Source organism: Callospermophilus lateralis, chromosome 11 (genome assembly GCF_048772815.1).
Source record: "Callospermophilus lateralis isolate mCalLat2 chromosome 11, mCalLat2.hap1, whole genome shotgun sequence".
Classification (NCBI taxonomy): Eukaryota; Metazoa; Chordata; class Mammalia; order Rodentia; family Sciuridae; genus Callospermophilus; species Callospermophilus lateralis.
The window spans coordinates 104,744,925-104,763,541 of NC_135315.1; the positions used below are offsets into that span (position 1 = coordinate 104,744,925).

Genomic DNA, 18,617 nt, shown 5'->3' on the forward strand with positions numbered 1-18,617 from the left:
TGTGTCTGGAAGGTGCCTGTTGCTTTTGAACTTACTCAATTCTGCCTTTCTTCCAGCTGACACCTTCGCGGGGACCTGGGCTTTTTTGAGGTGTTGTTGCAGACCATTTGGTATTTGAAATAACGTTATTACTGAATAAAGCAACTCCTCTTAAAGGGAAAGAGGCAGAATTAAGGACTAACATCCACCCCCCACCCCAACACACACATAAAATCAGGATTATGTGCACCAGTCTTGATTTCCTTGAACAGGTCATGCTTTTTTGAGGATGAGGTAATTTAACTTTACAAGTGTATCCAAGAAAGCAGGTTTAGGTGGCATGGGGATGTAGCTCAGTGGTAAAGTGCTTGCCTAGCATGCATGGGGCCCTGGGTTCCATCCTTGCTACCAAAAATAATGCAGGTTTAGGACAATCTTTTAGTGTTTTGATACATCTTGTTTGCCTGGCGTCTTAAGGCAACTAGTCTGTCTACACCTGCGAATTGTTTTTACTTTTTTAAGCCTCTATTATGTGCTAAGCCTCTAACCTTTGCTAAGCACTGGGGTAAAAGCTGCTGTTACTCTAAATTCCTCATCTTTTGGTGGCGAAAAATTTAATTAAAATATGCTGTGATGTGTATTTTATGAGGAAAGAATATTTTGTGGGAACTCAGGGATTGGAGATGGGGATAAAGGTAGCAAGAAAGATGACAGACATTATAAAGCTGGATGCTTTATTTATACTGTTGTAAATTTAGCTCTGTCTAGTTCATAATTTGTATAACTGGTAATGTGAAAATGGACAGTGGCTAAAAATAGCACATAAAGTTGTTACTGATCAAAGAGTAATACACCATCCTTGATGAAGTTTAGATCTACAAAATTTGACACAGGACAATGAGATATGATAAAAATATTAACAATCAAAGACAATTCTGGAAGTAGAAGCTATAATAAAACATGATATGCCAGCTAGAGGCATGGAGCATGGGAGACCCTGAGTTTGATTCCCTTACCACAAAAAAAATAAATAAATATGCATGCTTAAAACTTCTTAAATGAAATATTTTTAAATTTTAGTAACAACAGTGAAATGAAGAAAATCAGAGCAATCCAAATGAGTAATAAATTGATCAAAGAATAAAACTTATTTAGTTGAGTTTTTTTCATTCTCTACCCTAATAATTCAATATTGGCATGTCTGGCTGAAACCTTTCATTAGAACATTTTGAGAATCAGTAATATCAAAAGACCCTAAACTGTTTTAGGACTTCACAAGGAAGAAAGCTTTAGGAGAAATTTCCCAACAAACCTAATGCAAGCATAGTGGAAAACTCACAGGTTTTATCTATGAAAGAAAAAAAAATTAACCAATGGTTTTTCTCTTAATAAATTTCCATAAATAAGCTGTTGAACTTTCTGATCCTAATTTACTCCTCTATAATATTAAGAAAATAATCTACATCACAGTCATACTATCTAATTAATCCTCAAAATTTCTAGTTCAGGATCTGACAGATTTAAAAGTAAATTGTATTACCTGAATGCCAAAGCTTTTGCACTGTAACTTTTTGGTATGGGAATTTAAGATATTATATACTTCCCTTCCTCCTTTAGATGTTTTATTTTTTAAAAAATGCTTTATAAAAAAATCCCTTTCCTTCATGCTTTAGGGTCATCATTATGACAATTACATTATATGTTAACAATACTTGAGACCCAAAGACTATGGGGCAATTCCATACTGTGGGTACACATATTTGAATGTAGTCAAGTCTTGTGGTCTCTTATACTGCCTTTACATTATTGGGGCCAAGAAGTCATAAAGAAGGGTATTAAAAGCATTTAAAGATTTTCCCAATAAGTTTTACTTACTAATGTCTTTTCTTACTACTCATTTATTTTCACTTTCATGATATATTTGAGATTTTTTTTTTTACTGGTTCTGTAACCTGTAAGTGAAGAATGACTTTTCCTTACAAATTCCTGTATGACATTGTACAAAAATCATGCCATTTTCAATTAGTTTTAAAAATAATTATTCCTAGACATTTACAGATGAAACAATATGTCTTGGATTGCTTCAAATAATCTAAGAGGCAGAAGGATTGAGGGGCTAGTGAATAAGGTGAAGATGAAACAGGGTTTATTGTGTGTTGTGGTTTTGGTGGTGGGTATGGTAAGGGGAGAGGGAGAGGGGTACCTAAACCATTCTTTTTATTGTGAAAATTTCAAACACATATAAATTTTAAAACAGGAAGAGGCATACACATTTACTAACACCTACAAAATGTGTCCAAAATTAAGAGGAACTAAGTTTTGATTGGGATCTAATTTGCTGTAGTTCAGGGATTCACTTAAATTTCATTAAACCCTTTGTTTTCTCATTTGTCCAAAGAGAGCTTGGAGATTGTAATACTACATTTCTAGGCAACTGACTACAATTAATATCATGTAGATATTTTTAATCATTTGCTTTTAAATAAAGATTAAATTGGTGGTATTCACTTATATTTCAAAATATGTTTTCCACAATATATTTCAGATTTAAGACAGGATAAAAGTTTTAAGTTTAAGTGTTCTTAAATATTGACAGATAACTATCAAACAATATTTTCTAATGGTTACTTCCAACATTTTTCCTAATACTGTCTTTTCTATTTAAAACTTTTTAAATTTGTCTCCATAATAGTTAATAAATGCATTAACATACTTAGTTACAAATTAAGGCAAAATATATTGCTCTCTAGAAACTTTAATAATTCAAAACATAGAGTAGAGTATTGTATTTCATACAATATATAGCACAGTTTACCACAGATTTTATATATCTGCTTTCTATTTTTTAAATGAATGAAAAGTTTTCAATAACTTGAATTTTGAGAAAACAAGTTTAATTAAGATTACTGCCAAGTTATGATTTAATATTTATCAGATGTTTAAATATACAAACTGTGATAGAAAATTTTAAAACTTGTAAATAGTTGGCCTTACAAAATTACAACACACTGTAAATACGTTCCTCCCACATTTTATACAAACTACATGATTTTGATATACAAAGATTCTGTTTTTACACTGACAATGTACAACCGAGATTATTTACAATGAAAAAAGTATATAAACCACAATTTAACATTCTGCTACTGGCAGCCACTATAAGAGGTAGCTTTAATTAAATGAAATGAACAGAAACCATGTTACCCAACTTGTGTTGTAAAAATAATTTACATAAGATAAAAATTCTTTATATGCACAGTATGTACAGTTTAATTATTAAACTGTAATCTAGCTTAATTTTTTAGTATATCCAGGATAATAATATGGCAGTAGGTTTGCTATTTAGTACATTGTTCAAAAAACATATTGAGCAATTATAACTTTAAGACTCCACAAAAAAGCATGGCAGAAGACCCTATATGAGAATCAGGTAAAATTTTTAATTTTCAAAGACATAGGACTAAACCTTATCCTTCCCCCTCCCCCCACCACTTAATGATATGTCTGTCTAGTGTAACAAGAACTCAGCATATGAACTATTGAATAGGTTTTTTTGTAAGTCATGGTATGGGAAAATTTTATTGAAGCTTCCAAGTAATAACATAAGTTTAAGAGAATCCAGTTCACTAAGAAATAAATTTAAGTGCTTTGTGTTATATTTATTTTCAGCTTCCTCCAATTAAAAAAAATGACCCCAGTTTACTTTTTGTATAATCCATACTGTAAATAGATGACATAAGAACAAAACTGGAAAATATCAGTAGAACCAATGATATTAAGAAGCATTCATTAATGGGAACATTACATGGAGCCATCAAATCCCTTAGGTACTATTAAAATCTCATTAGTAAGTAGTGTAGCCAAAACTACTTAAACTAACACATCAATTAGCCATTTATTTTGTACTAGTAATATAATTGCAAAACACTGAAAATCATGGTAAGCATAATAAAGCAATGTAAAATGACCCCAAACAAATGTACTGATTTTTTTATTCTAACAGCTGTTAATATGGTTTTTAAAACATCTTCAGGTTTATATAGATTTATAAAGCAATTGAACAAAATTTGTGATTCTCATGTAAAAGTGGAAATAGAAAACAATGATACCTATGGGTACTCTCACAGTTCTACTTGGGAGACAATCCCTTTTTTGGCCCTGTAGTAAGTTGTCCTGAGATTAATGATCAAATATTAAGTAAAATTAGCAAGACGTTTTTGTCAGTTATATAAAGTCACATTTTGAACTACCTTTTTTAAAAATATTAACAGCTGTCCTTTATCTTGTGCTTAATTCAGAAATAGGTATAAATTTGCTCCTTATGGATCTAAAAAACCTAAAAGTTATATTGCTATACCACACCCAAAATCCTTTTCAAGTTCTGTTTTAAATAGGCCACCATTCCTTGGACATTGCATTTTTCACCAATTAATAATTTAGGCACCTGTTCTTTGAAAAATATCAGATTTGAGAAATAAACTGCCACCTTCCCTTCTATGTGACACCAGGCAGTGATTACAGAAGTGCTTCCCAGATGAAAGAACAGAATAGGGTTCACTCTATAAACACTGTGAATTTGGTTGATGGGGGAAACAGTTACAAACACAGTAGTTCAGTCTTTACCTCTTGGTAGATCGCTTTTTTTTGTTTGTTTGTTTTATTTTTTTAATTTTTTTTGCCATTTCACCAAGATTTTATTAAGTTCACTTAAATTAGTTTTTCTTTTTGATTGGTATTGTTTTATTTTTATTTTTATTTTTTATTGGTTGTTCAAAAATTACAAAGCTCTTGACATATCATATTTCATACATTAGATTCAAGTGGATTATGCCTCTTGGTAGATTGTAATCATAGCACACCAAAGGGAATCCTGGACTCTGATAGAAGCAGGCTTGTCCACACACCTGCACTTGGTCAGAACTGTCTGAGATAAAGGAGTCTTCTTCATCTGCATAGTCAGAGTGGGCTGACTGTGTGCCACAATCAGACCAATATTTCACTGGTCTTTGGCAAGAAGCCACTGCCAATGCAGGACAGCTGTGTGATTTTATTAAGTGTTTGCATGATACTGGTTTTGTCAAAAGAAAAGATTCACAGCAGTCACATACAGTCAGGTTACCCTGCAAGTGTGAGTACATGCCACAGTCATAGTAGAAATCCTGTTCCACACAACCACCTTGGCTACTGATGGAAACTGAAACTGATCCACTTTTCTTGGTAATGTGTCACTTCAGTAACTTCCAGTCTTCTTTAAATTTTGGATTGAAGAAAACATACAGGACCAGATTAAGGCAAGCAGGCAATGGGAAAAATATCAGAGTAACAGACTACATTATTTCAGGACTGATAGAGATTGTAGTGGTAAATGGTGCAAATGAGAAAAATGCAACAGGGCAAAAAAAGATGGAATTGATGAAAATTAGCCAAGCAACATGCTTAATCATGCTAGATTGTGAGTTTTCTGAGAGGTCTTCTTTTTCCAAGTTGCAGTAAAGTTTAGTGTAGATGATGGCCATTAATAAAAATGCTAGTGAGTTTAACAGCACTAAAATCACAGTAAATCCTAATGATGGCGTCTCTCCTGTGGGAAATGGCAAGCACAAGGGTGATGCAGAATATTCCCCTCTATGGAAAAGGGGGAAACCGCCTGATACTTCAGCACCCAGAAAAGCAAAATGGGCCGCAATCCGGAACTGCTTGAGATGATTGCTTTTCCCATTTTTCATGATATTTTTTGCAGATAACCTTCTTTTAACAGCTGCTAACATTAATAAATATATGGCACTTTCTGAGGAAAAAAATGTAAGGAACACAGCTGCTTTGCAGCCACTGCCAGTCTCCCACCAAATGCCAAATTTAGCAAATCTGCCCCAGGATACGACATCAAGAAAAGTTAAGATGCCAGTATAGATTCCCATGAATAAGTTAGACACAGAAATCAAGCCTATGAACAACTTGGAGGAAGGGAGTGATGTACAAGATGTGAAGGTTTTTAAAATGACTAGCAGGTTGAAAAACAATGCAACGAAGAAAATGAACCACATGGTGGGATGTATCATCCAGCTTCCCAGTAAATATTCACGGGGCTTAAAAGCACCTAACATTAAAAAGAAACAGAAACATGAAAGACAATTTAGAAAATACCATATTTTATTTAATATTCTTGATAGAATGACTAATGATGGTTGAATCTAGAATAAATCACCTACCTAATTGAATTGAACCAAACTGAAAAAAATAAATATTGCTTTTAAGATATTTCAGTCACAGACTAGGCTACTTTAAAAATTAAGCAGCTTAATATCTTGGGGTAGCTGGCACACACCTATAATCCCAGGGACTGAAGAGGTTTAAGCAGGAGGGGATGGCAAGTTCAAGGCCAGCTTCATCAAATAAGCAAGATCCTGTCTCAAACTAAAAACATAAAAAGGGCTCCAGGGAGGGTACTTAGTAGTAAAGCTCCCCAGGGTTCAATCACCAGTACTGAAACAAAACATAACCAGGATAACTTTCTTTTATTATTTGGTAAGGCCATATAGAGATATTTCCAAGAAATTTTCTACATTTTTTTTTACTTTATTCTTTTTTTAAATATTTTTTTTAGTTGTAAATGGACACAATATCTTTTTTTTTATGTGGTGCTGAGGATTGAACCCAGTGCCTCACACATGCCAAGCAAGCACTCCACCACTGAGCTATAACCCCAGCCCTCTACTTTTCCTTATACTAAATATACAAAGCACAGTATCTACCAAATAAAGTTACTTAAAATATTGAGGGTCTGGAATCAGATGGTTCATAACTTGCTACTCTTACCTTAAAAAAGCCACTTAAGCCTAATAAGTTGCATTTTCTGATATGTAGATAATAATGCCTACTTAATACAGTTGACTGCTTAAGTAAATTTGCATACATAAATACTTAAGCAGGCTTCTGGGCACATACTGGAACTTTAGTAAATATTAGCTTTTTTTTCTTCCTTCCTTATCCCTATGTACTTCATTTTTAAAAAAAATATTCATATTAGTTGTTGATGAACATTTATTTGTTTGTTTGTTTGTTTATATGTGGTGCTGAGAATTGAACCCAGTGCCTCCAACATGGCAAAAGCTTTACCATTTACCACTGAGCCATAACCCCAGCTCTCTATATATTTTATAACTGTATATGTATGTATATACACAGATTTGTAACATTTTAAACCCAGTTTCTTATGGCATTTAACAGCAAACTGCTGAAGTTGGTTATGGTAGATAATCAATGTTAAATATTCATACAAAGCTTGGCACAAAACAAAACCCCTATATAATAGTAAAACATATATATATATATATATATATATATATATATATATATATATATATATACACACACACACACACACACACACATACTTATATACATACATATATAGGATCGCAAGAATGCACTTAGTAGCTGAATTGCTGGTTCTAATAACTGACTTTGACATGCTGGTAATGTCGCAAATAAAAAATATTTCATTTATAATTAGGAAGTGAAAATGTTTGACTATAAAGAGCAAGATAACTATGTATTATGATTGCCTAAAAGATGTTTTAACTTTCCGAACTGTCATGAAATTTGACATATACAATAGAACTACAGTTCTGCATCATTTATCTGATTTTCAATGAACACAAAATTTTTAGTCAAATTTCTTTTCACTCTGAACCGTCAGGAAGTGCTAGAATGAAAGTTCTTTCTCACATTTTATTTGCGGGGAGGGTAGTATAGGGACTAACCCCAGGGGTGTTCTACCACTAAAGTATATACCCAGCCTTTTTCACTTTTTATTTGGAGACAGGATCTCTCTAAATTGGCAAGGGTCTCATTAAGTGGCTGACACTGGCCCTGCACTTGCAGTCCTCCTGCCTCAGTCTCCAGAATGAACCCAATTATAGATGTGTCCAGTACTAAAAAAATGCTGTTTCCTGCCAGGCAAAATGGCACACACCTATAATCCCAGAGGCTCTGGAGGCTGAGGCAGGAGGATCATGGATTTAAAGCCAGCCTCAGCAACTTAGCAAGGCCTTAAGCAACTCAGTGGAACCCTGCCTCTATAAATAATATATATAAAAAAGGGCTGAGACTGTGGCTCAATGGTTAAGCACCCCTGGGTTCAATCCCCAGTACCACCATCCCCTCCAAAAAGTATGTTGTTTCCTTCTCACTGATCATCAGTTCTGTGTAAAATCTCCAACACTTGAATCATTCATGGGAAAAAGAGTAAACTGCACTCCTAACTGTCAAAAATTAATATCTGCACAATAAAATAAATTACATAAATGATTCATGCTAGTTGCACTTACTCATCTGTTAAAATTAAGTTTGTTCTCCTTCTCCACACAAGGAAATGGGTTAAATATTCAAAGCATACATACATAGACCCTTAAGAAGCTCACAATTCAGCATCAGTTATTAGTGAATTCACAGCGCTGATGATTCTAAGTTATAAAATTAATGGCCAACCCAGGCATGGTGGCACACACCTGCAATCCGAGTGGCTCAGGAAGCTGAGACCAGAGGATTGTGAGTTCAAAGCCAGCCTCAGCAACACTGAGTTGCTAAGCAACTCAGTGAGACCCTGTCTCTAAATAAAATATTAAATAGGGCTGGGGATGTGGCTCAGTGCCTGAGTGCCCCTGAGTTGAATCCCTGTTACCCCGTCACCCTCCCTACCCCCAAAATTAATGGCCAGGTCATCCTGTGACATCATACTAATAGGAATCTGTTTGGTAGCACCTGATTTAACAAAAAATATTTAAAATCTTGCCTTTATGGTAAAAGTATAAATCAAAGTTCTCTGGTAGGCAAAGCAGAATATGACATTACAATCAAGTAAACATTGGAATCATTTAATAACTTTCCTAAAACTACAACTTCAATGAATTAAATAAGAAATAATAGACAAGATTGCATTTAAAAAAATTATAGGTCCATGCTTATAATCCCAGTGGCACAGGATGCTAAGGCAGGAGGATCACAAGTTCAAAACTAGCTTCAGCAACTTAGTGAGGCCCAAAACAACTTAATGAGACCCTTCCTCAAAATGAAAAAGTAAGACAGGTTGGTGATGTGGCTCAGTGGTTAAGAAACCTTGGATTCAATCAATACCCAAAAATAAAATGAAATAATAATAATAATAATAATAATAATAATAATAATAAGAAGAAGAAGAAGAAGACTGGGGACAAAGCTCAGTAATAAAGCACAAGCTTTGCATTTTGGAGGCCCTGGATTCAATCCCTGGCACTACAATAAATAAAGAATAATATAAAAACAAAAAAATTATGGACCTGTGACTTACTTCAGAACTAGTTCTAGACCTAAAGGACCATCAAGAAATTCCCTCTCCAACTTGATGTACATGACCCTCCCCTGCAAGAGCTTGTTAATATGCAGATTCTGATTCAGTGGTATGAGCTTGAGATTCTGCAAGAGATGCTGGTACACTGACCACACTATGAATCAGAAGGCCTTACAGGATCATCTAGCCCCACTCTTATAAAATAGAAATAACATCCATTGCCAGGAAGATTAGATATATTTGCCCAATGTTTACTTAAAGTAAAATATTACAGCCAAATGGGTTGATCATTACCTGTTGGGGGTGTACAATGGATAATTATTTGACTATGCTCTTCATTTTCAGCAGTGCTGGTGACATTTGCTGCATCAGTGGTACATGAATATACAACAAAGTATGTTGAATTAAAAGTGGGCAGCTCAAAAGAACCAAATGTTCCCACAATTTTCTCTCCCCTGCATGATGTTAAAGTTCATTGTATACAAATGTGGCTTTATAACACATTAAATATGCCAGTAACACAGGAAAGGCCATTTTTCTCACAGACCTCGTATTTATCCTTCCCAAACTGATTACAACACATGCATTTTGATTAATGCCTTAGGGAGTGTTCTGTTTCTAAAGGTTCATGTACTTGCCTTTTTCCTTTGTCACACTATGGTATCTTGAAGGCTGTTATCTTCTATGTTTAAATTTGCATAAGAGTCACAGCCCCAAAATGCACAGCACTGATAAGCATATGGTACTGATAAAGACCTGGGGGAAAAATGTAAAATACACTCTGAGTAGCAACTTCATAGACATAATTTTGTTTTGTAAAAAGCATTTTAATCTTTGAAAAACCCCAACCTACGTGTCAGAAAAGTCTAAGTATCATATAATTTAGTCTTGACAATTTATCCTCTAGGAACCTTATCTATGTTATACACTCTGGTAAAGCTCATAAAAATGATCATAAATATACACCACAAACTTTCTCCCTTTCAATGAGGTGTCTCTTATGAAAGGTGAATGCAAATCAAGTATATATAAAGTTTCATGATAATACTGCAATTTAAAGTAAAACTGTTGCCAGGTGCAATGACACAGGCCTATAATCCAAACTGTCATATCTAAAACAGTTTTTTTGGTCAATGATTTCTCCAGCCCTAACAATGATTCTATGGGGTGCCTGACATCCTCTCATGAAATACCATTTCTACTTAAAGCAGGTAGTATTTCTACCCCCAAACACTGGCTTTGGCTTCTCATAAGCCAAAGCCCATTAGAGCCCAGGATATTTTGGGGAAACATGCTAGAGACAGTGGTACAAGAAATTTATCTGGTTTAAGAGAGAGCCCCGGGCAGATGAGGTGGCACATGCCTGTATTCCCAGCTACTTGGAAGGCTAGGCTAGGAAGATGGCAAGCTTAAAGTTAGCCTATACAACTTAGTGAGACCATATCTCAATATAAATCCTTTTTAAAAGGGCTGGAGATGTAGCTTAGTGGTAGATTGCACATGCAAGATCCTTGTTCAATCCCCATACTCATATATTATATATATGAGTATATATATATATATATATATATATATATATATATATATATATATATATATATATATAGAGAGAGAGAGAGAGAGAGAGAGAGAGAGAAAATCTGTAGGAAGCCTGTATATTCCCTTTCCTTAGCTAATTCATGTGGTTAAACCAACTCCAGTTGGCTTCTCTGATTCTTCAGCCCAAACATTCACACTGGGTCAAGCAGGGAGGCAGAAATTTATGAGGGATAAACGCATCCTCCCTGCCATCTGGAGCCACCCCAATTCCTGTGAAACCTCCTAACATAGCCCTCTCCCCATCAGTCCTACTCAGTTAAGTGCTGTCTTGTTCTAAGCACTCAATTTGAGAAAGAACCTCCTTCATTGGCCTCTCACATGCTTTGATTATCTCTTTGATGGGTATAAATGGTCTTTAACTTGTCCAGCTCACACATCTGGTAAGTGGCAGAGCTGAAGGTTTGGACATTCAGGCTTTTAACCACCAAGTTTAATGCCATATACCATCTAGCCTCATCAAACTAAAAAAAAAAAAAGCAAAACAAAAAAATAGGGCCCTGAGCCAAACCAAAAAAAAAAAAAATGAAATCCCACTCCATATTTTATACTTGGCCTTGAACACACCTTGTAAGTATTGCTGAGAAATAAAGTTGATGGTGCCAATTTTGTAGAGTCTGGTAGTCATTTGCACTGCTCACCAATGACTTCTGGCTCTTCACCTTCTGGGAACCTGCAGGATTGCACTTCCAGGTCACGTGACTAGTCCTGACCAAAGAGTGTGCATGGAAGGAGTTTGTGCCATTCCTGGGTGGAGCATTTAATGCTAGTGAGAGATGAGCCTGAGATATGTCTCTCTGATAGGAAAACAATAATGCCCATTAAGATGTTTTCTCCATTGAGCAGAGCCCTCTACCAAACTATCATGGTCGCATAATGTGAGCAAAACACAGATCTTTTTGATTTTAAGCCATTGAAATTTGGGGGTTAATATCTATCATAGCCTGCTGTAGTCTATCCTGACTGATTTAACTAGCCTCCTATATCCATAGTTCAACCAGTTGAGGATCAAAAACTTTCTTTAAAAAATTTCTTTGAGGGCTGGGGCTATAGCTCAGTGGCAGAGTGCTTGCCTAGCATGTGTGAGGCACAGGGTTTGATCCTTACACTGCATAAAAAATAAAATAAAATAAAATAAAATAAAGGCATGCTGTTCATCGACAACTACAAAAATAAAAGTAAAAATATTTTTTTAAAAAAACTGCATTTATGGGATAGGGTGTAGCTCAGTGGTAGAGCACTTGCCTAGCATATGTGAGGCACTGGGTTTGATCCTCAGTCTCACATTTTAAAAAATAGATAAAACAAACAAGTAAAATAAAGGTATTGTGTCTATATGCAACTAAAAATATTTTAAAAATTGCATTTTTACTGAACATGTATAGACATTTCTTCTTGTCATTATTTCCTAAACAATACATTATAACAAGTATTTTCATAGAATTTACATTGTACTATTTTTATAAGTAATTTAGAGATAATTCAAAATATACCAAAAATAAGTATAGGTTATACAAATATTATGCCACTTTGTATAAAGTGTTGAACATCCATGGATTTGAGAGTCCAGGAGAGGTTCTGAAACCAGATTCTCAAGGATACTGAGGGACAACTGTACATACAGTATGATTGTTTACTCATTGATTCAACCATTTTTCTGCCCAAGAGTGAAAGCTCAAGCCAAAGTCCTGAAGGTCCTAGTTTAATACATCTGGGATGCGGAACAGACCTGTGCAGCTTTCTGGTACACCCAAGTGATTCTAATAGTCTAGTAAGGCTGAGATTCCTGCATGGCTAAATCTTGTGATGATAGATTAAAATATGGTGTCTACACTTGAGGGCTACCTAGACTGAGAGGACAAGCTCAGAGCCAGAATAATCACACTACTAACAGGGTAAATGACCTGAAATATTCAAAAGTAAGTAAGAATACATAAGCAATTGATGAACAATAAAGCTTTACATGTAATAGAAAGTAGATATGCTTCTTGGAAAATCCATTCATCCCATGTAATAGAAAGTAGAAATGCTTCTTGGCAAATCCATTAATCACATGTAGTAGAAAGTAGAAATGTTTCATGACAAATCCATTCATCACATGTAGTAGAAAGTACAAATGCTTCTTGACAAATCCATTCATCAACTCTGTGACTCCAGACCAGGTACCCAAGCTGTCAGTTTAACATGTAGACTATTATCTGTCACTATGCTTCCAGTTATGTAAAACAAAGCTTAAAAAACCTCTAAAGATGTGGCCCAGGGTCAAAATAGTTCGTACATGGCTGAATTGGACTCCAGATCCAGGCTTTTATCTATCTAGGGCCCAAGGCCTTGACTGATTCATTTAAGGCCCCTGCTTCTCTTTCAGTTTTCTCTCTTTTCTCCCTTTATCTTGAACCATGTATTCTGGCTGCATTAAACTGCCTGTCACTGCATGCCCACACCATGCTACTTACTACACACTACAGTGCTTTGACTCCTGCTGTTGTGTCTGTCTGGCATGCCTTACTTCAATTCTCACCACCTTGTTTCTGAACCCCAGCCAGGTCATTGAATACGTGATTGGGTTACCCAATCCCTGGTGCTATGACTGCCCCCATGAGCACATTCCTTTACTGGCTCACTGAGCACCTCTATCATTAGATTCCAGTTGGGTCTCAGTTTCTTTTCTCTGAGTCATGTAACTAGCATTGGGGACACTGTGCTAAAGCACCATCCATAGCCCCATGCATGCTTATTACTTCAGCTAAATCAAATCCCTGCAACCCAGAAGACAGATCCTTCCAACAAGACCACACAGTATCATATTTATGAAAGGCCTTTGTTTTCTTGTAGTTTTGTGATCACTGTACAATTCTCCACCTTTGTGAATCTCAGTTGTCAGATGTAAAATGGACTAATGGGAGTACCTGCCTCACAGTTGTGAGAATTTATTAAGATGAAAACTTAAGTGTCTTGCCTGTTCATAAGGAAGATGTGAACTAAACCCCAACCACCTTGGTTGTTATGAGTATCTTCTTATTAAACCACTGCTATTATCCCTACTCAGCATGACCCAAAGACATCATCATTAATATTATCACTCATATATCCCACCAAGTCTTAGTGACTGTGCTAAACATTCCTTCCTAGAATGTATAGTATTCTCAGAATCCTCAAAATGAGTTCTTCACATTCTTGTGATGGTTCAGTGTCCCAATCATGAATTATCTCCCTGTTACCTCCAGGAAGCTGCCCAGTGCATTCTCAGGAAGTCTGTGGCTACTAAACAGTTGCATTCAAGCTCTTTGGATATGGCTAAGAAAACATAGGTTCTCCTTAGGCTCCCACTTTCACTGACATTCTCCCCACTATGGGTGTTTCCAGTTCATTTATGGTCAGCCCAGGCCACTGTGTAGATGTCCCCCCACCTCTCCCTGCAAGAGGGTCAGGGTGGCAGTCAAACAGTTCTGTAGACTTCTGGAATCATTGATAACTCTAAAAGGAATAATACCTGCACCAAGCTTATTTTCTTTCTTACTAGAAGGAACTCAAAGAATGGGGATTTCAGTTGGGAATAATAATACTCCATAGGCCCTCAGAGAGATCTAATCTTGTTTCCCTTCCTTCCTCATTTTTCACATATCTGAAGCACAGTAGGCAAAATTTGGGTTTTGGTGAGGCATTCCAGTTGAGGTTCCCTGTTGAACAAGTCCGGGCTGTTTTAGAAGGATGGGAAAACAGTTAATTTTCCCACACATCAGAACAGGCAACCTATGAGGGAAACCAAAGCTCAAGCCACAAAATAAAGAAAAATGTAAATTTGGCTTTTCTGATTAAAAGGATTCTGAAGACCCAAGTTGATTCAGCGGTGTTTGCTGAGACCCCACACTGAGATGAACACTCAGGGAGTCTGTGGAAAAGGAAATAGACCCTCATTTGTAGGAAGAAAAGGAAGCAGCACTTATGTTGGGATTGTTGGAATGAGAAGAGACCAGAAATCAATAAAGAGATAAAGAGTAGCCCAAGAGGCAGTTTGCCTTCAGGGAGGCCAGTGGCCAAAGTGAGAGGACCTCAGAGTGGAAATTTTCCCCAGAGGACTGGAGCAAGAAATAACTTTTTTTTTCAGAACCATGTTGACAAATAACTGCTTAAATAAATTTTCAATCCCATATCATCTGTCTCATTTGGCTGGAACAATAAGTTTACATTCCACAGCCTGGGCTGACCCTTCTGCACCCCACTGCCAATAAAGCATAAAGAGTGTGATTAGTTCTTTTTGCATGAAGAAGGACCATTAAATCAGTTGGCTTCTATTTTATGTAGCTTCTTACAACATTATCTAGCAACCTATCTTGTGTTCTTGTGTCAGGCACAATTGAGGAACATTTTTCACAATTTAGCAATATGTAAGCAACAGCCTTTTAATTAAAAAAAAAGAAAAGGAAAAATGAATTCCACAGTCACAAGTAAGGAAAGAGGACATTTGGTGGGTGCAGTAGTGCAGACCTGTGATCCCAACTACTTAGGAATCTGAGGCAGCAGGATGGAAAGTCTGAGGCCAGTTTCAGCAACTTACTGAGACCCTGATGCAAAATAAAATAAAAAGGGCTGGGGTTGTAGCCCAGTGGTAGAGTACCCCTGAGTTCAATCCCCAGTACAAAAAAAAAGAAAAAGAAAAAATATGGTGTTAGGATGAACACTGTGGTGATGAATTGAAATTAGTAGTAAAAATATGAGCTAAAGATTTTTGAAGAAAGGAAAAAGAAAACAAAAAAAAAGAGATGTATGTGTATGCATGCATTTACAGATTTAACATAGTTCCAAATTCTGAACACTAAGAAGACTTAAAACTTTTTTCCATAGCAATGAGCAGGACAGATCTCCACCCAGATATGGCTTCTAAATACCATTCTCCAATAATAGAGACCAGGTCTCTTTAAGAAATGGTTGATCCCAGAACTGGAGCAGGGAAAATAATCCTGGAACTCGTTGTGGTGGCAGAAAATAGAGACATGCTTAATAAGGAATAGGGGATTGATTTTTTTTAAAATTGGTACATTACAATTACATTTATCAGGAGGATTTATTGTGACATATTTGTAATGCATTCAGCATAACTTGGTCACTATGATAGGGACTTATTGAAAGGATACAGGAAACAATCTGAAAGAGTTCCCAACAGCCAAGTTAGAAGAATTTGAGCAAATAAATAATGATAATATTTGATTATAAATCATAGAATTAAATATATAACCATAGCCTATATGAATAGAAAAAAAATAGGAAATAAAAGAATAGAGAAAGAGCAAGTTGTTTCCTTAAAGAGAATTACAGTTCATAAATAAAAAAGGATGAGGGAAATAAAAACAAAATAACATTTAGGAGACCATAATAATAACTGTTATGGATAAGATCTGTGAATGGATGCCAAAATTTAAGTGAGCAAAAGCAAAGTTGTTTTTTTTTTTCCTCTACTACTGGGAATTTAACCCAGGGCCTCACCAATGACAGGCCAGTTTCCTACCACTGAGCCACATCCCCTAAGTGAGTAAAAATTGAGGTAGAAATAAGATATTCTCAAGGTATCTCCCAAAATATATTTATTAATGACAAAGAGAGAAATAGTAAGTTCATAGTAAGAAATCCAAAAAGCATCACATTAATCAAATAATTGAAATTAATATTTCTCCTAACCAGTCATGCTGATGTGTTCTTCTTCCCACCAAATAATTCCATAAGGACCTTTCACCTCTGTGACATTTCCCTATAAAACCCATAACTCTGCCCAGTCATAAGTAAACACCAAACCCAAGAGGAGAGATCTTGTACAAAACATATGACCAGCATCTTTCTAAAGGGTCACAGTCATAAAAGACTAGGAGAGACCGAGGCATTGCCAGAAATTTGAAGAGAGTAAGGCATCATTATGACTAAGTGCAACACAAGATCCCAGACAGAAACAGGATCTTAAAGGAAAATTGGTGAAATTCAAATAAAGTCTATAGGTTAGTTGATAGTTTTGTACCCAGTTTGATGTCTTTGTTTTGATCATTATACTATAGTTCTTTATTTATGTATTTGTATTGGGGATAGAAACAAGGGGTGCTTTTACACTGAGAGAAATCCCAAGCCTTATTTAGTTATTTATTTTTTTATTTTGAGACAGGGTCTTGCTAAGTTGCTTAGGGCCTCGCTTACTTGCGAGGCTGGCCTCAAGCTTTCAATTCTCCTGCCTCAGCTTCCTGAGTTGCTGGGATTACAGACATGCACCATTGTGCCCAACCTATTTAATCTTTTTAAGAGTCAATATTAGAGGAAACTGGGTGAAGGGACTGTGGGAAAATTCTGTGGATTTGTAGAGGGGAGAAGGAAACTTCCAACAGCACCAAGACAAAACTAATAAATGAATATGTATTTTCTAAGATAACCCATTAAAGGTTATTTTTTATTTAGGTTGAACAAACAAAAGGTTAAGGTTATTTTGTCATAATCATAATATTGTACAACTCATGGGATTTATTTTGATAATTTTATATTGCTGAAAAATTGGTATATTACCTTAATTATTTATATTTTTTTTGTTAATAACTAGTTGCTAGTTATATTTAGTATATAGTGGGCATGGTTTGGCCACCATTCTTTGATAAAATCAATCATTTAATCATAAATATGGCTTAAGAATCCTAAACTGGACGCTTACTGAGGCTGGGGTATTAGTGGCAAATATTGAAGTATGAAAACAATAACAAGGACTTTGGAAAATGTTTACTTTTCTCTCTCTTTCACTGATTGATACAAGAATCTATCTATATGTCTATCCATTTATTTATTACATGTTTAATTGGAGATTGAAAAGGCAATTTGATATTATAGCTTTTTGTATGACAAGGGAGGAAACAGTCACCTTGTAATCTATGGAGGTCTTGAAGATGTGTGTTCTGTCATCTCAAGTCATCAAGATCTGAACCATTTGCTATTTGGGAACTGAGGCAATTTACTTATTTTTTTCTGTTCCTATTTCTCTATCTGAAAGGTAGCAATAAATATAACAGCTTGTTTATAGTATTTTCCATTAGTTTTAAATAAATGATGTGGAGACAGCTAACATGTAGTCAGTGCCCAACAAAAATAGCAACTCTTACCACTGTCATCCATCTTGTGGTCCTTTGTCATCATATCACAACAGTGCTGTAGGATCAGAGAAATTTAATCCCTGACAGTATCATTGATTCTCTGTGATCTAAATTGTGACAGCTAATCTTTTTGGGTTTGATTTGTCATAAATAAGTTGGTGATGAATGGTTCCTTTCCTGCACAGATGTTTGAAAAATTTTATGCATAGTTCATACACTGTTGGGTGATATTTTTGGAACACATTCTACTTCAGCTATTTGAAATGTTATTACTAACAGCCTCCCACATTGTCTTCATGACACCTATCTTATCTAACTTTTCTTATTATTTTCACTTACATCAGAAATTTCTTTCTAACAAATATTTACTCTTGTCACATTACTTCAGATGTAACTTTAGGATAAAAATACAAACAAAAAAGAAACTAACAAATATAATGAATTCCTTTTGTTAGTCAATAAGCTAAACATACTATAGAACTTCTCTAAGTTAGTTCTTCCAGTGATTCTTTAGTATAGGTGATTGTTTCCCGATTTTAACAGCTGAAGAGATGGGCAGAAGTAAGATGAATCATGTTCTAGTGGCATCATCTTCTTTT

At 35.4% G+C, this 18,617-nt stretch overlaps 1 pseudogene; it reads right to left on the minus strand.

The window, feature by feature from the left end:
* Window positions 1-4,775: 4,775 nt before the first annotated feature.
* Window positions 4,776-11,346, minus strand: LOC143410736 (leucine-rich repeat-containing G-protein coupled receptor 4-like; annotated as a pseudogene).
* Between the last annotated feature and the right edge of the window lie 7,271 nt (window positions 11,347-18,617).